The sequence below is a fragment of the Canis lupus genome, chromosome 11, assembly GCF_048164855.1.
Source record: "Canis lupus baileyi chromosome 11, mCanLup2.hap1, whole genome shotgun sequence".
Lineage (NCBI taxonomy): Eukaryota > Metazoa > Chordata > Mammalia > Carnivora > Canidae > Canis > Canis lupus.
This window is the reverse complement of record NC_132848.1, coordinates 51,578,469-51,600,817: the sequence shown is the minus strand read 5'-3', so window position 1 is coordinate 51,600,817 and position 22,349 is coordinate 51,578,469. Positions and strand designations below refer to the sequence as shown.

At 41.2% G+C, this 22,349-nt stretch overlaps 2 long non-coding RNA genes across 2 annotated transcripts; one reads left to right on the top strand and one right to left on the bottom strand.

The window, feature by feature from the left end:
- Positions 1–2,478: 2,478 nt before the first annotated feature.
- LOC140600181 (uncharacterized) lies at positions 2,479–11,106 on the top strand. The gene is made up of 3 exons (XR_012003368.1): positions 2,479–2,603; positions 4,041–4,176; positions 10,572–11,106. It is a non-coding gene; the product is annotated as an uncharacterized lncRNA (long non-coding RNA).
- Positions 4,609–14,046, bottom strand: LOC140600182 (uncharacterized). The gene is made up of 3 exons (XR_012003369.1): positions 11,844–14,046; positions 8,880–9,060; positions 4,609–4,694 (listed from the first exon to the last, which is right to left on the bottom strand). It is a non-coding gene; the product is annotated as an uncharacterized lncRNA (long non-coding RNA).
- Between the last annotated feature and the right edge of the window lie 8,303 nt (positions 14,047–22,349).

Genomic DNA, 22,349 nt, shown 5'->3' with positions numbered 1-22,349 from the left:
CACCGGCTCCAGAGGCTGGGGCAGGCGGTGGCGGGGAGCTGTGAGGTAGAAACCCTTTAGCACTGTGCTTTCTCATCCTCCTACCCACTCAGAGATCCTGATTTAGGAGAGCTGGAGCAGGGCGTACGACTGCTGCCTGGCAGGAAAAAGGATGGAAACTCTTGAAGTATTCCTGATTAGGATGCCATGCGTGTTAATCATTTATTTCCTGTTAGAATGATTTAGGTTCTTGAGAGATTTGAGCTGGGCAGGGGGACGTCCTTCTTTGAGAACAAGGATAATTAAAGCCCAGGTCAGAAGCTCAGATCCCTCCAGAACAGCCTCCTGATTTTATAGGTGTTTAAACTATAGCCCAGAGAGGTTTGCTGACTTGCCGCAGGTCACACAGTTCATTTGATGGTACGGATCATGAAGACTTTTTTTTTAAGTTTTTATTTTAATTAGGGTTAGTTAAAATAATTATTTTATTTATTTTATTTTTATGTTTTAATTTGTTATTTTAATTATTTTATGAAAATAAAGTAGTTTTTATTTTAATTCCAGTTAGGGAATTAAATTAAAACTTAGAGTGTTATATTAGTTTCAGGCGTACAATATAGTAATTCAACACTTCCATACGTCACCCTGTGCTCATTACAAGTGCACTCCTTAATTGCTATCGCCTATTTAGCCCCTCCCTCCACCCACTTCCCCTCTGATAACTATCAGTTTGTTTTCTATAATTAAGAGTCTGTTTCTTGCTTTCTCTCTCTCTTATTTTTTCCCCTTTGTTTGCTTTGCTTCTTAAATTCCACATATGAGGGGCGCCTGGGTGGCTCAGCTGGTTAAGCATCCAACTCTTGTTTCTGCTAAGGTCATGATCTCAGGGTCACAAAATCGAGTCCCACGTCGGGCTCTGTGCTCAGTGCGGAGTCTGCTTGAGATTCTCTCTCTCCCTCTCCCTCTCCCTCACACACACACACACTCTCTCTCTCTCTCTCAAATAAAATCTTTAAAAGAAAATTCCATATACGAGTGAAATCATATGGTATTTGTCTTACTCTGACTTGTTTCACTAAGTATTATACTCTCTAGCTCCATCCATGTTGTTTCAAATGGCAAATTCCATTCTTTTTTATGGCCGAATAACATTCCACTATCTATATCTGTATCTATATCTATAGATACAGATATCACATCTTCCTTTATCCATTCTCCAATCAATAGGCACTTGTGCTGCTTTTGTATCTTGGCTATTATAAATAATGCTGCACGTATCCCTTTGAGTTAGTGTTTCTGTATTCTTTGGGTAAAACCCCAGTAGTGTGATTCCTGGATCATAAGGTAGTTCTATTTTTAGTTTTTTGAGGAACCTCCATACTGTTTTCCAGAGTGGCTACACCAGTCTGCATTCCCACCAACAGTGTAAGAGGGTTCCTTCTCCACATTCTTGCCAACACCTGTTGTTTCTTGTGTTGTTGATGTTAGCCATTCTGACAGGTGTGATATCTCATTGTGGTTTTGATTTGCATTTCCCTGATAATGAGCGACGTTGAGCATCTTTTCATCTTTTTCTGTTGACCATCTGGATGTCTTCTTTGGAGAAATGTCTGTTCATATCTTCTACCTGTTTTTAATTGAATTATTTGTTTTTTGTGTGTTGAGTCTTATAAGTTCTTTATATATTTTGGATACTAACCTTTTATTGGATATATCATTTTCAAATAGCTTCTCCCATTCTGTAGGTTGCCTTTTCATTTTGTTGATGGTTTCCTTTGCTGTGCAGGAGTTTTTATTTTGATGTAGTCCCAATAGTTTATTTTGCTTTTGTTTCCCTTGCCTCAGAAGACACATCTAGAAAGATGTTGCTACAACTGATATCAAAGAAATTACTACAATTGATGCCAAAGAAGTTACTGCCTGTGCTCACTTCTAGGACTTTTATGTTTTCTGGTTTCACATTTAGGTCATTAATCCATTTTGAATTTATTTTTGTGTATAGGGTAAGAAAGAGATCCAGTTATACTCTTCTGCATGTAGCTAGCTGTCCAGTTTTCCCAACACTGTTTGTTGAAGAGACTGTTTCCCATTTGATATTCTTTCCTGACTTGAAGATTAATTGACCATATAGTTGTGGGTTTATTTCTGGATTTTCTACTCTATTCTGTTGATCCATATGTCTGTTTTGGTGCCAATACCATACTGTTTTGATCACTACACTTTGTAGTATAACTTGAAGCCCAGAATTTTGATGCCTCCAGTTTTGCTTTTCTTTTTCAAGATTGCTTTGGCTACTTGCGGTCTTTTGTGGTTCCATACAAGTTTTAGGATTGTTCGTTCTAGCTCTGTGAAAAATGCTGTTGGTATTTTGATATGGATTGCATTAAATCTGTGAATTGTTTTGTGTAGCTATAGACATTTTAACAATATTTGTTCTTCTGATCCATGAGCATGGAATGTCTTTCCTTTATGTCATCATCAATTTCTTTCATCAATGTTCTATAGTTTTCAGAGTATAGGCTTTCAACCTTTGGTTAGGTTTTTTCCCTGGGTATCTTACTATTTTTGGTGCAGTTGTAAATGGGATCGTTTACTTAATTTCTCTTTCTGCTGCTTCATTATTGGTGTGTAGAAATGCAACAGATTTCTGTACATTGATTTTGTATCCTTTGACTTAAAAAAAAAGATTTACTTATTTGAGAGAGAGAGAGAGTGTGGGGAGGGGTAGAGGGAGAAAATCTTCAAGCAGACTCCCGGTTGAGCATGGAGATAGACTCTGGGCTTGATCTCAAGAGCATGAGATCATGACCTGAGCCAAAACCAATACTCTGCCACTTAACCAACTGACCCACCGGGTGCCCCTGTATGTGACTTTACTGAATTCATTAATCAGTTTTAGCAGCTTTTTGGTGGAGTCTTGCATGTTTTCTACATAGAATAGCATTTTTTCTGCAAATAGTGAAAGTTTTACTTCTTTATTGATATGGATTCCTTTTATTTCTTTTTATTGTCTGAATGCTATGACTAGGACTTCCAGCACTGTGTTGAATAAGAGTGATGAGAGTAGACATCCTTGTCTTGTTCCTGATCTTAGAGGAAAAACTCTCAGTTTTTCCCCTGTAAGGATGATGTTAGCTATGGGTTTTTCATAAGTGGGCTTTATTATGTTGAGATATGCTCCCTCTAAACCTACTTTGTTGAAGGTTTTTATCATGAATTGATGTTGTACTTTGTCAAATGCTTTTTCTGTATCTATTGAAATGATCATATGGTTCTCATCCTTTCTCTTACTGATGTGATGTATCCCATTGACTGATTTGCGAATATTGAACCCTTGCAAACCAGGAATAAATCCCACTTAATCGTGGAATGATATTTTTAATATTTGTTGAATTTGGGGCACCTGGGTGACTTAGTCAGTTAGGTATCTGCCTTTGGCTCAGGTCATGATCACAGGGTCCAGGGATTGATCCAGCTTCCTGCTCTGCAGGTAGTCTGCTTCCCTCTTTTTCTCCAGCTGCCCATCCCCACTGTTAATTTTTTTTTCTCTCTCTCTCAAATAAATAAATAAAGGCTTTAAAAAATATATATTGTTGAATTCAGTTTGCTGGTATTTTGTTGAGAATTTTTGCATCTGTGTTCATCAGGGATATTTGCTTATAGTTTCCTACTTTAGTGGAGTCTTTATCTGGTTTTGGTATCAGAGTAATGCTGGCCTCATAGAATGAATTTGGAAGTTTTCCTTCCTCTTCTCTGTTTTGGAGTAGTTTAAGAAGGATAAGTATTAATTCTTTAAATATTTGGTAGAATTTTCCTGTAAAGCCATCTGGTCCTGGACTTTTGTTTGGTGGGAGGTTTTTTTTTTTTTTCCTGACTCAAATTCCTTGCTGTTTATTTGTCTGTAAAAATTTTTCTATTTCTCCCTGTTTTAGCTTTGGGTAGTTTATATGTTTCTAGGAATTTATGCATTTCTTCCAGGTTGTCCAATTTGTTGGCATATCGTTTTTCATAATATTCTCTTATGATTGTTTGTAGAAGTCTTTTTTTTTTTTTTTAATAAGGGCTGAACCATTCAGAAAGATCAGAAGGGCCTCTCTTCCCAGTTAAAAGAAGAAATGTGCTAAAGTAGGAGAGGCGTCAGGGAGATGACAGTGACCACAAGAGAAGATGACAGTGACCACCCTGCTCTCTTCTCTGGTGAGGATTAGAACTGGAATGCCATCTGTAGGCATTGGATTAAGTAGGGAGGCCAGTGACAACTGAGCAGCCCACAGATCCTTGGAGGGCAGCAAGCAGGACACTGGTTAGTTCCCCAGGACAGGAATGGGAGTGTTAAAAAGGTGGGGGTTGCTTTGGGATGAAGTCCAAGGAGAGCCACCTCTTCCCCTCCTCTGCAGCATCGTGAGCTGAGCAAGGACATGCCCAACAGACAGTCTTTGGCAGCACTGGCAGAGAGGGGCTTGCCAGCTTCCTTTACCAGCCACCAAATTAGGGATTCTAAAAACTGTTTTATGTTCATTACACTTCTTCTTACAGCTCCTGTGCCAGAGATGCTTGGCAATGGGAAGCAGACTACTTGATTTGCGTAATAGATATTTTCACATACAGCATACATAAAAAACAAAAACAAAAGTGTCATAAAATTTTAATCTGGTCTTTTTGTAGCAGCAGTGGGAAGCACAGAGGTTTTATCATTATGCTATCTCCTGTAGGATCTGTAGAACAAAACAGAACATTCGTGGAAAAAGAATGTGTTACTGTTAAGCAAAATTGGACCAGGGGACCACTGAATGCAGACTCAAATGCACAATGTGGGTGGCCCACCCCTCAAACCCAATTGGAGCCCAATTCCAGTCTTGGAAGCTTTCCTAGCAGGAAGCTAGGTGGTGACTTTAGCTGCATCTCCCCAGACACATCAGTTTGTGAGAGAGGATGCCATAGCCTTTGACCAGCAGGGTCCCCAGATGCCCATTTCCTCCCACAGATCACCTTGGGTAGTCTCCCTATTGTTGTGCACCTCTCTGCCACAGGGTGGCTCTACTCTGCAGCTTCCTACCCACAACCTAAGGCCCCAGAAGCCAGAGTTGAAATGCCAGGCACCAAGGTTGTGCAGCCATCACCCAAATCCGGCACACACACACCCTTCCCCTTGCACTCCCCTGCCAAGGGGCCGGAGATACTGGCCTAGGGCAGGGATTAGCATCCACCCAATGGTGAGAGACAGAATTTGCCAATCTTTTGCCAGTGATTTGAGGAGGGCAGCAACCAGGGAAATGCAAACAGATGGAAATGCAAACCAGGTACCATCCAATCCAGCTGTCTATGTGAAAAAGCTCAAGAGAGACAGAAGATCCATCTGGGGGCAAAGCAGCACAGCTGAGAATTCCCTGAGCCCAAGAGCACAGCTCCCATCACTTTTTAGGAGGTGGGAGAAAGAGAGATGAATGTGACTTGGCTGGACAGCCCGTGTCCATTCGATGTTTACTGTCTTTGGCACTCACCCTAGACAAGAGTTCTTGTTCTCTCACTGATGCTACATAAAACTCTTACTAGGTCTCCAAAGTGAAGTTTAACACTCCCTCTAATGAAGAACCTGGGTGAGTTCCTAGGACTTTGCCAGGACTCCAGAGCTATTTGTGCACAATATCACCACATCTCTTATCAGAGATATTCCTCCTGCCTCACCAGTCCCTGGCCAGTCCTTTTTGCCCTCAGGGTCCCCCTACTTGGGGTTGATGGGCTTGTGTCTTCCCTGGAATCAGAACGAATCAAAAACAGAGCAGGTGAAGGAAGAGGGCTGGGTCCTGTGAGTCAAAAATGAGGGTTGAAGAGGATGAAGCCAGGGAGGTAATTCCAGGACAACAGTGGTTTCAGGCTGGCAAGCAGGGGTATGGTCATGAGAGAAATCTGGAACATGGGCTGGAGCCATGACCCTGCCCAGGCTTTCCACGGCATTTGGCAAGAAAAGTTGGCATTATTTATAAGGCCTCCCTGGCCATCCAAACCCCAGGCCCAGGTGTGGGCCTCTCCAGATACCTCAGCTTTCCCATCTGGGGCTTCTAGGACTTCTTCCCAGAGACAAGGACTTGCTTACTGTCTCTCTTAGTTCAGGAAAGTAAAGCCTGGAATTTAGGAACCAATCGTGAATCCAAAATGTTCTTTTCACCACCTCTCCCTATAAGGTCTGTCATGCAAATAGGATCTTTTAGGCTTCCCTCCTGTTCCTAAGTTCAGGATATTGTATGTACCTTGCTCTACCCCAGACTTTTACTACTTTACCATTTGGCCACTTTCTTCAACTGCCAGTTATATTTTTGATAATTACGGCATATAATATAGGTATTGTCACTCCTAATTAAGTAGTAAGGCACTTTGTGTTTAAGTATTGAATGCTAACTATGTTCTAGATGCTTTGATAAGTGCTTTATATAGCTGATTGAGCTGAATCTGCATAACAACCTTATGAAGGAGGTACCATAGTTTATTATCCCTGGTTTTCTGGGGGAGTGAGGTGAACAGAGATGTCAAGAAAACTAGTCCAAGGTTCTGGCTTCTTGTGTGAGTTGAGCAAACCATAACCTCTCTGTGCCTCAGTCTGTTCATCTGTAAAATGGGATTAATATCAGTTTCTACCTGATAAGACTGCTATGAGAATTAACTGCCCTGTTATCTATAAAGTGCCCAGAATAGTGCCTGGCCCATACGTGTTTGTTGAGTATATCCAGCTCTGCCCATCTAAATGGCAGAGCTGGATATAACCCAGGTAATTTTATTTCATAGTACAAATTCCTAACCACTATCCATATTCTTTTTGGTTGTGTCCTGTTCTGTTTCTTCTGAAAGGTTTGGCAGTGCTTTTGGTTTCCACTTTACCAAGACAGGGAAACTGAGCTATGGAAATTCAGGGCTGCATGTGAGCTTGTCTTCTGGAGAATTCAGTGGAGACAGGTCATGTATTCTCAAAGGCCAGGCACTGCTCTGAGCACTTTACAGTTCCTATACAGTCTTAGGAGGTAGGTACTGTTTTCCATCCCATTTTTACATATGAGGAAACTGAGGCACAGACCAGCCTGACTCTGCTGTCATATCTGTTCTCTACCATAGGCCAACCAGTTCTGCTCCCAGGTCCTGGAGCAGGAGTTCTGGGCCAGTAACCCAGGGACTCAGCACAGGAGTATCTTGCTGAGAGTCCTACACCACCCTTTGCCCTTTGTCCCACCTTTTCTGCCTTGGGCTATGACCAAGGCTTCCACTGGACCCTAGGTTTCAATAACTGCCTTGGCCTACCTTCCATGGCTATATCAGACCCATTTCTCTGGTGACCAATGGTCATAGTTTTCCCAGGGATGCCTCAGCTTTAAAGCTGAAAGTCCTAGGGGAAACCTTTCAGTCCTGGGCAAACCAGGATGGTTGGTTACCCTGCACACTGCACAAGCCTGCAGCCACTCTCTGACCCAGTGAAGCTTTGCTCTTGCTGCTGGGTAATCCATAGATATCCAGAAATCCAGAGAATAACCTCTCCTCTCCAAATGATCCCTCAAAGCATCTTAATTTAGCAGCAGCTGCATCACATTTTAAATCCAAAGAGCATAAGGAACATTACTAGGAAATCTTGTTTTCTGGATGGAGGAGATCTCTCAGGTTTACTTTTCTAAAGCACACTGATGGAACATAAGCTAGCAGTTTCCTCTCTGCCCTTCACACATGACCCATCAAGCTATTATTTCATTTTCCCTCTGCGTTTTCATTCTCCCCAAACACTTCCTCTTAATGATTTCCTTTCAGCCCAAAGCAAGCAGCAGAATAAAGAGACTGGGCTTGGCATCAGGGAGACCGCATGAGTAGAAGAAAGGATGTGGGCTTTGGAGGCAGAAAGACTGGGTGTGGATCCTGTCTTTGACATGTCATTTTATATCTTTGTGCAAGTTACTTAACCCCCCTGAATATTGTCTGTAAAAGGATCACATGAGAAGATCCGTGGTGATCATGTGTGCAGAGTGATTCGCAGGGAGTGGGATGGTGGATGTTCAGTGGCTGATGGAAGATACCACAGCTCGAGACTGGAGCCCCCCCCCCCCCCACCCCGGGATTGGCAGGATTCTGGTCCTAAATCTGAGTCGAGGCACCCAGAGAAATGTCCCTGATGTGGTCTCTTCGCTGGCTTCTTCTTTTTGCCTTCCATGGCGATTCCCTGGGGAAGCCGTATTACAAAGTCACAGGGTCCTATACTCCTTCATTCTACTTTTTACAATCTGAATTCAAAATTTAATTTCTATCTTCCCCATCTGGTCACGAACTCCCTGAAGGCAGGGACCGCGTCTATCTTGTTCACTGTTGTAGATTTGGCAGCCAAATCGGTGCCTGGCACACACTGGGCGTTCAATAAATTGAATGAAATGAATGAATGAATCAAATGACCATCAAAGGTACTGGGGTATGGGGGGGGTGGGGGGAGAAGACCGAATCCTGGAAGGAGGGTTAGGCAGCAATACGCCACTAGATGGCGATGTCACCCTGCTGGTAAACTCTCCAGCGGGCTTTCTCGCATGGAGGGTGGGTGACAAACTCAATTTCCATTTTAAATTGGAAGCAATGATGCTGGATTAACATCTGTCTTTCATTGAGCATCATGGCAGGCAATTTTACGACAAATTTTCTACAGTTCTGACAACAACCACAGGAGAGAGTATCTCATTTTACCGATGAAGTAATAAATTCCCAGTAATTTTAAGTAACTTTTCTAAAGATGCACAGCTTGTGGGTGACAGAAGAAGGCTCCGCGCCAGGGTGTGTTTGGCCTCCAAGCCTGTGTTCTTTCCAGCGTACCCCAGTGCTGCTCCTCCAGCAGCCTAATGGCACCAGTGAACAGCCTTCCCACTGTGATAGGCATCCATCCTTACCTCCCTTTTTGTCCTCACAGCTGGTTGTTTTACATGTCCAGTCAGAACTATCCACACAACCTTTGGTTTCTTAGAGGTCAGCTTACAGGGAGGGGAGATGACAGACAGAACAGACTCAACGCTTCTTAGACCAGAGGTTTGATTTAAGTCTTAAGCTCATGGGTAGGTTAGGTGTAGCGTCCTGAGGAAGGAGGAAATAATCTTCAGTTTATCAACCAGCCATCAGTAGTTCTCCATTCAGCATCTGTGTTGCACACACAGGGTTATGATCTGATTGGACATATAAGTCGCGCCCACATGGGACATAATACACTGCGGTACGCAAGTGCCTCGTGGAGACATATACAGTAAGGGCACTAGGCATTCAGAGGCCAAAAGGATTCCTGTGACTGGGGTGGTCACAGTTCTCAAAGTCAGGGTTGACCTTCACAGGAAATGCATTTTGGGAGATAGGCAGCTAGTCAACTGGTCCGTTTCTATAAAAGGTGTGGACCAAGGACCAGCAGGCTTGACGCCAGCTGAGAGCTTGCTAGACATGCAGAATCTCTGGTCTGGCTTCAGACCTCATGAACCAGAATCTGCCTTTTAACAAGCTTTCCAGATGATTCGCACACATTAAAGATTTTGGGGGGACTAAGTATTTGTATTTATATGTCCTTTTAAGATGAAGTAATACTCTGAAACACTCTTTAATTTCATGGTTTAGTTTTAATTTTGGACTTTGATTTGCTTAAAAGAATGGTACTGAATATTCTTAAACTTCTGCTGTTCTTCTCTATAAGAACCTAAGGAGATTCCTAGTAGCTAAATTTTCTGTGGCCTGGTGAATCACTAACTAGAAAGAAAGTTCTTATCCAAAGCACCTTTGCAAGTATTTGTGTAATGTGAATTGCTCAAAAGGCCTTGAAAAATCCTAAAGGGTATTTTTTAAATCAAATTAGTAAAGGAAGTTTACCTTATTATGTTCGATGTAATGCATGTATGCTATATGATGGAACCATAATACTCGATCATCAGGTCACTCCATACCTACCCACCCCCACCCCATTGCCCTTCTACCTATCATTCTCGGTAAATCAAAGTTGCCAGAATGTGGACTTTCTGATTAACTCTGATGGAGAAAGATGCTTACTTAGACACTGGCATATTGATAATACTTTATTTGTCATCTCAATAAGAAGTGATGATGTCCCATGTCTAATTGTGGCTGTATTTCTCTTATCCACTTGGGTGGATAAGTTGGGTGGAAGTTGGGGGAGTCCATTCAGAAAGGCAGCCTGGTATATAGAAAAGGGCACTAGACAACTCGGTGAGACCACATGGGTTGTGGTCTAACATATGTTAGCTGTGTAGTGTCACCTCTCTGGGTCTCACTGCCCCATCTATAAACTTGGGAAGTGGAACCAGGTAATTGCTAAGATTCCTTCCTAGTTTAGCATTATATGAGCTTAGATGACTAGGAGTTCGAGCATGGGTAGTTATTCATTAAACTCAGATTATATACTCCCAAATAGAAATGGCCCACACCATCTTTACTTACAGATCTAAAAGTTGAGAAGGCTGGTTACCATAGCAATGCACCTTCATGGAGTCATTTTATAAATTTGATTCTGTAAAGTGACAATATTCTGTACTGGCACCTGCAAAACTCCCTAACGTTTCCTTTGCTTCCATTCTTGCTCCGGGCTACAGTGCCAAGAGTTGTCCTAATCTGGAGAAGCAATCAGAGTTCTCAAGCTGCCTTTCGGTCTGCTAGAACAGAAGGTGCTGACAGGGTGGGAGGAAAGGCAGGCCTCCTTTCAGTTTACTAATTCTGCAGCCGCCCTTCACAAACGCCAGCAAATATTTTGCGATGTTGCAAGGTGTTACGAGAAGTGAAAAGCAAGCTGTGATTCAGCTGGTATGAAGACTTTGCAAATAAAAAAGAGTGATCTGTTTTGCAGCAAACTATTATTTCTGCCAGAGCCCACAGACTGGAATACTAAAAGAGGTATTTCTGCAAGACACTGCCATCATACATATTGGGTTTTCCAAATAAGACCAATTTCAAATTCACTGGCTCAGCAGGTCCCAACCTGTGGACCTCAGGCCCCTGGGAGCTGTGGAATCACCTCAAGGGATGTGCACACCCATGTGCATGTGCTCTGTCTGCAGACTGAATGAAAAATGTGCTCATCCACATGGGTTGCATCTCAAATATGCATAAATGTTGTAATGAATAAAAGAAATGAACTTACAATGTTACTAAAGATATCTTAGCCTTTTGTTACATAGTTTCTTAATCAGTTGACACTAAAATTAGAGTTAGATTCATGTTTAACTTTAAGAAAAAAAAATTCTTGGTGTTGAAATGCAGCCTTCACACTTGTCAGATCATTTGAATTGAATCTGGTTCAGAGAATATGGACACCTTATCATTAGGAGAGACCCTTTCCTTTGAAGGCATATGTGGATAATATATTCACAATTTGGTTGCTAAAACCTTAAAACCTGTTAGGAAGACATTTAAGTGGTTAGTTGAGCACTGCTCCTCTCTGAGAAATGTTTTTTTGGGGGGTATATAAACTATAAGCAGTGGGTACATTAATTAGGCCACAAATTTATAAGAAATATAAGCTAATTTTTATTTCTAGCTGCCATCTCTTGGCATTATCAGAAATTTAATCTGAGTGCGCTTATAGATTTCATCTCTTCTTTCCCTGGGATTGTGTCTAGTTTCTGGCAGGGCCTTATGAGGTGCCAAGGTACACAATGATGTGGGGTGGGGCAAGCAGTAGAGGGAGTAAGGAACCTGACTCCCATGTCGTCCTTCCCCACTGGTATCTACTGAACCATACTATTTCATGACCTCTTCTGGTTCGCCAGCACCCTCCACTTCTGTGGTATCCTCTCAGGCACAAGGAGAAGTGCTTCCATTTCTCATTGTGGCCTTGAAGACTTTGCAAGCCTTGGACCCCCACGTACCCATTTCTTTTCTGAAGTCTTGCAACCTTCCTGAGGCTCTGCTGAGGGTATGAGGATCATGTCCTTTTTATTCCCAGGCCCCATAAAAACATCTGGGATTGTTCCACCTTCCCTAGGTGAACCTGTGGAGTAACATAAAGGACACAGCATTGACACGTTTGCTCTTGGGATTTGCCCAGAAATTTACTTCATCCACTCAGGCACAGGGAACCTTTTTTTCTATTCCTGTTAGATTTTCTTCCAAATATTTTATCTAGGCTGCTAGGATTTTTTTTTTTTTTTCCTTCTTTCTCCTAAGGGCTGCTTCTAGAACCAAAAGCCAGGAAGACACTCTTATTTCTCTGCCTCTTATTGTCACATCCCTCCTCTGAGATAAGAGCCTTGAGCTAGGCCAGCAGCCTGAAGGAGGGGAAAGGGATCTGCTGATATTATGCGACCACATAAATAAATTAATATAGCTTTCATGAGTCCAGTGCCTGAAGAGAGGAAGTCAGCCTGAAATGAAATCAGATACTGAGCAAAAAGTGAACTTTGATAGAAATAATTAAAATAAGATCTCCAGCACCAGGGTACTTTTTCTATAGGTGCTTCACATTTTCTGCAGTGTGGATCCAGAGCTAAGTGACTCTTAGACATGATACTGAAATACAAGGGGATCTTCTTTAAGGATGGTGTGAATGATGCACTCCACAGTGGCACATGGAGGTCTCTCGGCCAGTCAGACTGGGGTATCGGGGGAGCCAGGAAGAAAGCGGCAGCAGCTGCACACCTTGATGCTCTCTCACTCACACCCTTTCTAGAACTTTCCTGCCTCTGGGGCCATTGGCTTCTTCTAACTCTGATGTTCCTGCTTCAGGCAGATCTGAAGTCCTTTCACTCACATTCACTCAAAGGCACTGACTTTCTATGCTGAGCTGTGTGCTGGGGAACAAGTAAGTAATCCCACTTTGGTCTTGGTGAATTTACCTAAGTCTCTTTTTGAACAGAAAAAGACATGGCCTCTTGACTGAAGGACCTGATAGTTTAGTTGGGGGAGGGAGTTGTCCATGGACCGACAAGTGAGGGATGCCTGGATGGCTCAGTGGTTGAGCGTCTGCCTTCAGCTCAGGTCCTAATCCTGGGATCTGGGATCGAGTCCCGCATCAGGCTCCCTGCCTGCTTCTTCTGCCTGTCTCTGCCTCTCTCTGTGTGTCTCATAAATAAATAACATCTTTTTTTTTTTTTTTTTTTAAAAGGAAAGACAAGCGAAAGGTGGTCTCTTGCTGAGGTGTCAAAGGAGGCTTCTGAGTGGGGTGGGAAGTAGAACCTGAGAGGGGCCCCAGGACGCTGCGGGCAGGGTGAGCTTGACAGGTCGGACTGGGCTTCGGCTAGATGCCGCTTACAGGGGAGGAGGCTAGGGGAGCAGCTCATCTGGCTCAGAAACAGCCCCAAATTTCCAGAAGCAGTGATGGCTATACATTTCAAATTTGGTAATTATGAACACACATTTTTCTCATTCAAAAGAGCTAACTGCTGCATGACTAGGCAGGAAGATTCTATTTTCCTGTTTCTCAACTTGTGCTGTTTGAATCAGGAGCCTAGGGGAGGAACACGGGGGTGGAGGTTCCTTCACAAGGCAAAAGCAGTAAACTCTCTCCCCCTCTCCTCTTGGAGAGAGACTGGCAGCTGACTTTAAAGATCCTATATTTCAGGCAAAGAAGAGTTTGTTGGCAAACCATGTACGAGGCACCAGAGTGATAAATCAGAGCTTTTGCAGCAATGTATTTTTATCACTGACTGCTTGGCTAAAACTCATGTGTTCCAAGTGGGCTGCCTTAGCTAAGTATGCTCATCTGAGTATGGAATGGCCCTTAAAAATATAGGTTTATTGCAGATGATCCCTAAAGATACCAGGTTAACATTTATTTTCTAAAAGGAGGATAGTGTGAGAAGGTAGGAGGCTCTTTGGTCCACTAACTCATGAAATAGGATTATGTTTCTCCAGCTGTGAGAGTGAAAATTAATACCCTGTTTGAGGAAACTCAACCACATCATCTAAAGGTTAACTCCATGTTATGGAAACAAATGAGAAGACTGCATTTGGAGAAAGGCCCAACATTCCAGATCACGCAGGAAATAATCACATAGTATTATTTTTGAGTGAATGTAGCAAGAAAACATAATCCTTGGGTAAATAACCAGAACGGGCTAAAGACGTGTGTGTGTGTGTGTGTGTGTGTGTGTGTGTGTAAAACTATAAACAGTGATCTAGATCAAATTACTTGTTTAATTCATCAATGTACAATAATATGTGCTTTTGCTTATGCCAATAAGATAATCTTTTGAGACTCTGAGTAACTTCTGGCCCAAAATTGAGTCCACAAAGTGATTATGGAATTAGGAAACAATAGAAATGGCACGGGAAGGAAGGGTCCCACTCCTGAGTAGCTACTAATCTTTTACATCAACCTGAGGTCATCGAAAAAATGCTGATCATTTCTAGAGCTATCTAGAATAGGGGTCAGCAGACTTTTTCTTAAAGGGATAGACACTAAAAATTTTAGGCTTGCCACTCTGCCATTGAACACAAAATCGACCACAGACAATCTGTTAACAAATGGCTAAAACTTTCTATACAAACATAGGTGACTGGCCAGTTGGCCACAGTTTACTGATCTTTCATCTTGAACAACTACAGAGATGTCAAAAAATTGTTGAGTTCTTTTGGGAAAACTTGTAGTTCCATGGAGCTCTGCAGCAGACGGATTTCTGTGGGGATATGTAATGAGGCCAGCAAACTGTGCCCTTTACTGATAAACACCACATAAGGAGGCCTGGAGGAGGCTGTCTGGTGCTGTCAGAAAGGCCAGATGACTCGTAGGAAGAGTCGCTAGTCTGAGGTGCAAACTACTTACACAGATGGAACAAGCACACAACGCCAATCCCACAGTCTTCACGCTTTTGCCTCCTGTGATGGCTTTGTGAGGTAGCAAGGGGATTCTGGATCTGACTGCACCTTCAAGAGGTAAGGTTGGACACCAAAAGGTTCCAGCTTCTGCTCCAATTCAGATTCATTAAAATAATTGTTTCATTAGAGCAGGTCGGTTCTCCTGCTGTATTCATCGCTGCTGCTGAGTGGACATCACTGTGTAACCACTCTTTTCCTGACCCAGCCTCTGTCACAGCCGGTGGCTCGGATATGTGCAACTTGTGCCCTGACTTGAAAGGTGGAGCTGTCTCCTAATTCTCTGAGGTGCATTTGAACTGAGACAAGAGGGAAGATGCAGTTGTTGGCAGAGATGTAGCCAGAAAGGTTATATGGGGCTCAGGGGCTGGAAGGGCCCCCACGTGGGCCTTGTAAAAGCCCCTGATGTGTTCACTGAAAAAGCAGAAGTGAAATAGAGAAAGGGTTTCAGTTTCTTTCCAGTTCTGTGATCCGCAAGAGTTGTCTGTTCATCAGGAATCCTTATATTCCAGTCAGGCCACTCTGTGGATTTACAATAGCCTCCATTTCCCTTGAGTTGTGTTCATTGGATCTTTTCTCAATAACTAAATCACATGGTACTCTAGGGGGCACATTTCCTGCCACAACTAAAGTAGTATTTAACACATTTTAGGTCTGCCATCCATGAATGTAAAATTCTATGGGTTTGACAGTGATCTATTTAACTTCTATACCAGCGGCTCACAACAAATACAATCAAATTCTCCTTGTCAATGACTTTTCAATCTGTCCTTTCCATTCCCATCCCTCCACTGTAGCCTCCTACCTTATCACTCCTATCTGGATGTCAGCCCTAGTCTCCTAGAAAGCTCCTTTGCCTCTATTCATTCCCTATTCTTGTCCATCTGTTGTCAGAGCTGTTAATTTTTACAAACCTACTTTCAGCAATCACTTCTCAGACAGAAAGTCTAAAATGCTTCCTTACTGCCTTCTGGATCCAGTCTGATCTCTTCAAACTAATATTTTAGGCTTCATAATCTGGTCCCACTTTATCTATTTATTATATTTGTATTTCTCATACCCTTCAACCTGAAGTTCAAATTTTAGCTAGGTTAATCTCCCACATCCTCCATCAATCTCACCATTTCTCCTATCATTTAGAATACCTCCTCCCTGTATCAAAATCTATATTATCTCTAAAAAATAGAAATCTAATATTGTAGGTAAGAAAGAGAAAGAGTAGGAAGGAAATGAAGGCCACATCTGTCCCCTTCCTCCTGACAGCCACATTCCAAAGTAATAGTTAATGTCTGGTGCCCATTGCAAACATAACAAAACTATCAAAAGTATATGAAATTGAAGCCTCCAGTTGAGGATGACAGAATGAAACACATACCTAATTTTTACCGTTTTCAACCTACCCACATAAACTACACTAATGATATTTTGGGGGGTGGCATAAATCCCAAGGACAGAGAATGAAAGAGGATACCAGAGAACTAAATTTTAGAGGGTAGAAAGCAGACAAATGGTAATGGACTTGGCAGACTTGAAAGACCAAACTGTCAACTGACATTAAGTAAAGATAAAAACAAATTCAATATGCACTCCAGAATCCTCAAAAGACTCAAGGATCAGTGGCACCTGTGAAAGGGGAGGGAATTGGGATGTTGTATTAAAGAAGACTGGTTGAATGAAGGCTGAGGATCAGGACAATTTTGGATCTCCCCTCCCCCACTCCATATCACTGGCTGATAGTTCCTCCCGCGCTCTGGCCAAAGTCTAGAGATTTAGGTTCCAGAGATGGGAAAACAGATGGTTTCCAAATGAAAGAACACCAGGCACAGCTGAAGGTGGGTGTGAAGTATTTCAATCAGGAGAGTAAGAGAATGCATGTATATTGAAGGCTCCCTGCTCTCTTCCCCCACTTTCTCCTTTAGGCAAGAGAAATTGATAATATGTGGATAATATGATAATATGTGGATAATATGATCACCTCAAGAGGAAATATCTAAAGATACTGACTTTAAGAGCCCCCTCACTGCCTAGATAGGTCATCTTTAGTGATTCTCAACTAGAGACATATGGCAATGTCTGCAAATACTTTTGACTGTCACAAACCTTGTGGCAGGGGACTGCTATCGGCATCTCGTGGGTAGAGGCCAGCAATGTTGCTAAGTATCTTACAATGCACAAGAAAGCCTCTCACAATAAAGAATTACCCAGTGCATAATGTCAGTGGTGTCACTGTTGATAAACTCTGCTTTACATGAAATTCATGGTCAACTAGCCCACCCACACAAGCAACGTTTCCAAAAGTCTCCTATTCTCTTAAGAGAACAGAAAACAAAACAAAACGAAATGGCCACGTAACTGAGGAAGACTTCTAACAAGGTAGGCAGGGATATAAACGAACATATAAAAACAACTGGTAAACAGATAAAAACAACCTGGGTGGCTCAGTTAGTTGTGCCTGACTCTTGATCTCAGCCCAGGTCTTGATCTCAGGGTTGTGAGTTTAAGCCTCTAGTTGGGCTCCATACTGGGTATAGAGCTACTTAAACAAAACAAAACAAAAAAAGCAACTGGAAAGAGAGGCTCTGTATGAAGAAGAAAACTCTAAAAAACTATATTTGACTTCTACTTATAACCATGATTAGTGGGGACCAGATTTACCTTCCTGCTCTAAACAACCAGAAAACTGGACAAGATTTTGAAGACTGTTTTCCGATATTGGGTAACAGGGAGTTCACGAGTTCCTTTCCCATCTAAGTTCTGGGTTTGACTTTTTAAAAACATTTTTTTTTAAAAATTTAGTTTGAGTATAGTTAACATTCAGTATTATATTAGTTTCAGGGGTACGCTATAGTGATTCAACAATTCTATACATTATTGCATGCTTATAATGATAAGTGTACTCTTTCTGGAATAGACTTTGGTGTATAAACATGGAGTTTGAATTTACTGAAGAATTTCCCCCCTGATTTACAATGCAACCTTTCCATATAGGGATTCATCCACTCCTGGTCTGTTTCTGTCTTTGTGCTGGTACCATACTGTATTAATCCTTCACAGTGTTGCTGGAAACTCAAATCCATCTGTTTGATCTTTAAGTTGCTAAAACTACAAATCTTTTAGCATGATGGAAAATTAAAAACCAAGAACACTATTGCCATCTGGTGGAGAGACCTACTATTACCATATCTAAATGAAATCCACTGTGACTCACCTCTTCACTCCCCCATTTAGTCAATGAATCCTGAAAAATCTTCCTTTATCAGGTCTTTCTAATCTGTCCCTTCGCTTCCATTCTCCTGGTACCTACAACTAAATCTACTTCCTACTTTGCTAGGATTGTTGCCTTTGAACCAGCTCCTCTCTATAGTCACCATTCTTTCAACATTTTCCTTGTTCCTATTGTCAAACAATAGGAACAATTTCACATTAATACAATTTCACATTAATTCTACGGGTTGCTTATCAAGTTCTTGCTCATGAGAAATCATTTTGGAACCAGAAACAGCAATCTAATTAGGGACAAACAGAGAACAAAGTAGAGGTTCAGTAAATGTTAGATGAATTGAAAGTAGTTATTTAGTACCATTTATTCATTTGCCAAATTTATCTGGGAGATAGCATATGCATGTTTCCCACCTTTTTTTTTTTCTTTTGTAATACCAGACTGATGAATGACATTCACATGTGTAATTTTTTCTGTGGGCTTACCTAAAAGATTCTTTTTAATTGCAAAATACATGACCGATATAAAAAAAAAATTCAGCGTTCTGTATGGATAATGTTGGGAGGCAGCATTCTCACTGTGGAAGAAGATGCAAATATGGAATGGGGAAAGACAAGAAAAAATCCAGTGGGGGTGAATTGGAATTGGAGGTGTTACTAAAACTTGTGGTTTCTAATATCTGTGTTTCTTAGCTCTTTCTGTTCAAAGATGCAATGGCAACCCAGCAAGCCCAGATCTTAGTATTCAAACACCGTTCTCCACTAAAAGAAACTAGGGATTTTTGGAGAAATGGCTGGTTCTATGGCTGGGTAGGAAAAAAATACAGGATAAACTTGAAAATATCTTGTGCTGGAAAGTAAGAAAGTCTTCAAAAAAGGATGGGAACATGTCTAAAAGACCCAGGAGCCACCTTGAAAGGTCTCCCACTGGCCAAATCTGGGACAACTTGACATTAAAACAAATGAGAGTAACAGACCTGAATAAAATAGCAATCCATGAATTCAAAGTTGGAAAAAGAAAGCTTTTCCTTATAGCTGAATGCCAACTAATAAACGTCAAAGGAATGATAGAATTGGAAAGCCATTTGGCAACTCTCAGGGTAACAATTAATTCAGCCAAAAAATATCACTGGATGCTAAAATTAGTGTGTGAAACTTTGCTGAGAAACAAGAGTATTTACAGTCTCCAAGTATCTCTACAAAATGCTTAATAGAAAAAATATTAACTTGACAGTGAAGAATCTAGCAGACACCATCTAAAACAAGTGATCCAAATTAACTCCTTGTAATGGGACAACCGATACAATAAGATGCACTGAAAGGCCACACCATCACTTCTATGATGTTCCTGCCAACAACATGTGAACTCAATCTGTGAAGAAATATCAGAAATACTCAGATCTTAATCTGAGAATTTGTAAAATAATTGACCTGTGTGTTTCATGACCTTGACATTTTTGAAAGATAGACTGAAGAACTGTTCTAGATTAAAGGAGACAGAATAGAGATGTGGCAACTAAATGTACTGTGCTATCCTGATTTGGATCCTGGACTTATTTTTTGTTTTAACAAAGGCCAGCCATTACTGGGACAATGAGTGAACTATGGAAAAGATTAGGTAATGGTATTGTATTAATGTCAGTTTTCTGGTTTTGAGAATTGTGCTATGTTGTACAAGAAAATATCCTCATTCTTAAGAAATATACACTTAAGTATTTGTGGTAAAAGGGCATCATATCTGTAATTGACATTCCGATGGTCAGAAAAAAAGCATTTATTCTATATAGATATTCTATATAGCTATCTATACTGATAAAGGGAAATCTCTTCCTTAGTGTAGGATGACAATTAGTTAATAAAGAAAGAATGATGTAGTTAGAAAATCAGTTTTGTAAACATCACAGTAAAAAATATTTTCAGAAAAGAATCATCAAAGATGCTAAATCTACAAGGGGCAGGTTTGATGAGGAACAGAATATCAACATGGTCTCAAAAGTTTCTCCTCACAGATTATCTACTAGTTGCAAAAGGAAAAATAGTAACTATACAGTGGAGACACTGGATGAGATCTCACCCAATTGATAAAAATGGACATTAATACAAGGCAAAGGGATACGGAGTCTGGATGTGATGTTAGGAGGCCACATCACTCACAGCATGTCAGCTCACAATGCATAACACAAATCTAACCACAGGAAAGAAAAAAAAACGTAAACTGAAAGAAAATCTGTATTTTAACTGTCCTGCATTCTTTAATAGGTCAATACTACAAAAGTCAATGGCTGAAGAACTGTTCCAGAGGACAGAACCATGATAATCTAACATATGATCCTGGACTAGATTCTGTAGCTGAAAAAAAATTACCAATGGAACAACTGAAATTGCAATAGGGGCTGTAGATGAAAGTAACAGTGACAGCACTGTTAAATGCCTGCATTTGAGAACTGTACTCAGAGTCCTTGTTCTCATGAAGGACATCTGTAATGTTAAAGGCAAAAGCATAGGTCTGCAATGTACTGTCAGATAGGTCAAGAAAAAATAGTTAATGAGACATTATTAAGAGTCAAAATGCAGAACCATGTGGGTTTCTTCTACTTAAAATTCTCAGAACATATACATACATGTGCACATAAATATTATATCTAGGACAGTATAATTAGTAGTCTCTTATATAAGTGAGGTAGGAACTAAAATGTATTAGGTTGTTGGCACGAGGGCAAATGGTTGTCTCTTTTCTCAACCTCCAGCCACTCCGCAGAGAAACTATCTTTTTTGTATTTGCACACAAGCTTCTGCAGGGGTAATTCTGTCCTTTTTAAGATTTTATTTATTTATTCATCAGAGACACACAGAGAGAGGCAGAGACAAAGGTAGAGAGAGAAGCAGGCTCCCTGCATGGAGCCTGATGTGGGACTCAATCCCAGGACCGTGGGATCATGCTGAGCTGAAAGCAGACGCTCAACCACTGAGCACCCAGGCATCCCTGCACAGGTGTAATTCTTACATCATTTTGATGGCTGCATATTCTATGAATGAATGTACTTAAAGGTGTTCTACTGGCATTTGTTTCTAACACGTATATTTTAAATACAATCTGAGATTTAAAAAATACATTATTTTATCATTTTTACATTTTTTTGTTTTTTTTTTTCATTTTTACATTTTGTTTGATAAAAGCTAGTCTTAATTCTGTCGTCTTATATATTTTTTTATTTTTTTAGATCCCGGAGTGAGATAGAGAGATGGGGGAGGGGGAGAGGGAGAATCTTAAGCAGGCTCCACGTCTAGCATAGAGTCCATAATGGGGCTTGATCTCATGACCCTGAGATCATGACCTGAGCCCAAACCAAGAGTTGAACGACTAACTTGAGCCACCCAGATGTCCCTTATAGTTTGTTTTTCTGCTTTCCTTTTAAAAAAATATTTTATGTTCACATTTTGTTTGCGGATTTTCCTTCTCATTGAACAAATTTTATTCAATTTATGGCTGTTATATTATTGTTTCAATAATATGAAGATTTGTAACACTTAAGAGTCTATCCTGAGTATAAAACTAATGAAAATCTTTGCAGAAGAACTGGAGTCGGGCCAGTAGATCATTTCTGGAAGGGAGTTATACAAGGCATGAATATGAAATACGAGTTGTGGAAGTCTAGATCCAAGCTGATACCTGAGAATTGTACTTTCTCAGAGTCAACCAACCCAATGGATCTGGACCACTCTCTAACTGGATTCTATTACAGGTTCCTTGTATTGATTTTTAAAAAAGATTTTATGTATTTATTCATGAGAGACACGACACACACACACACACACATAGAGGCAGAGACACAGGCAGAGGGAGAAGCAGGCTCCCTGCAGGGAGCCCGATGTGGGACTTGATCCCGGGACTCCAGGATCACGCCCTGAGCCAAAAGCAGACGCTTAACTACTGAGCCACCCAGGTGTCCCCCTTGTATTGATTTTAATTAAAAAAACAAAAACAAAAACAAAAAACAAAAAAAAAAACCTTAATTGATTAAAGTGGGAGAAGATACTTCCTGGTCCCAGAGCTATATTTGTTGTATTTTGCATCATCCTTATGATCATTGCGGATAAGAATAGCAATGTAGCCTAGAGAAATACTATTTTAAAAACATTACAGGTAAATGAAACCGTTAAAACTTTAAGTACTTTCCATCATAATTCAAAAACAAATAGAGGGATCCCTGGGTGGCGCAGCGGTTTAGCGCCTGCCTTTGGCCCAGGGCGCAGTCCTGGAGACCCGGGATCGAATCCCACGTCCGGCTCCCGGTGCATGGAGCCTGCTTCTCCCTCTGCCTGTGTCTCTGCCTCTCTCTCTC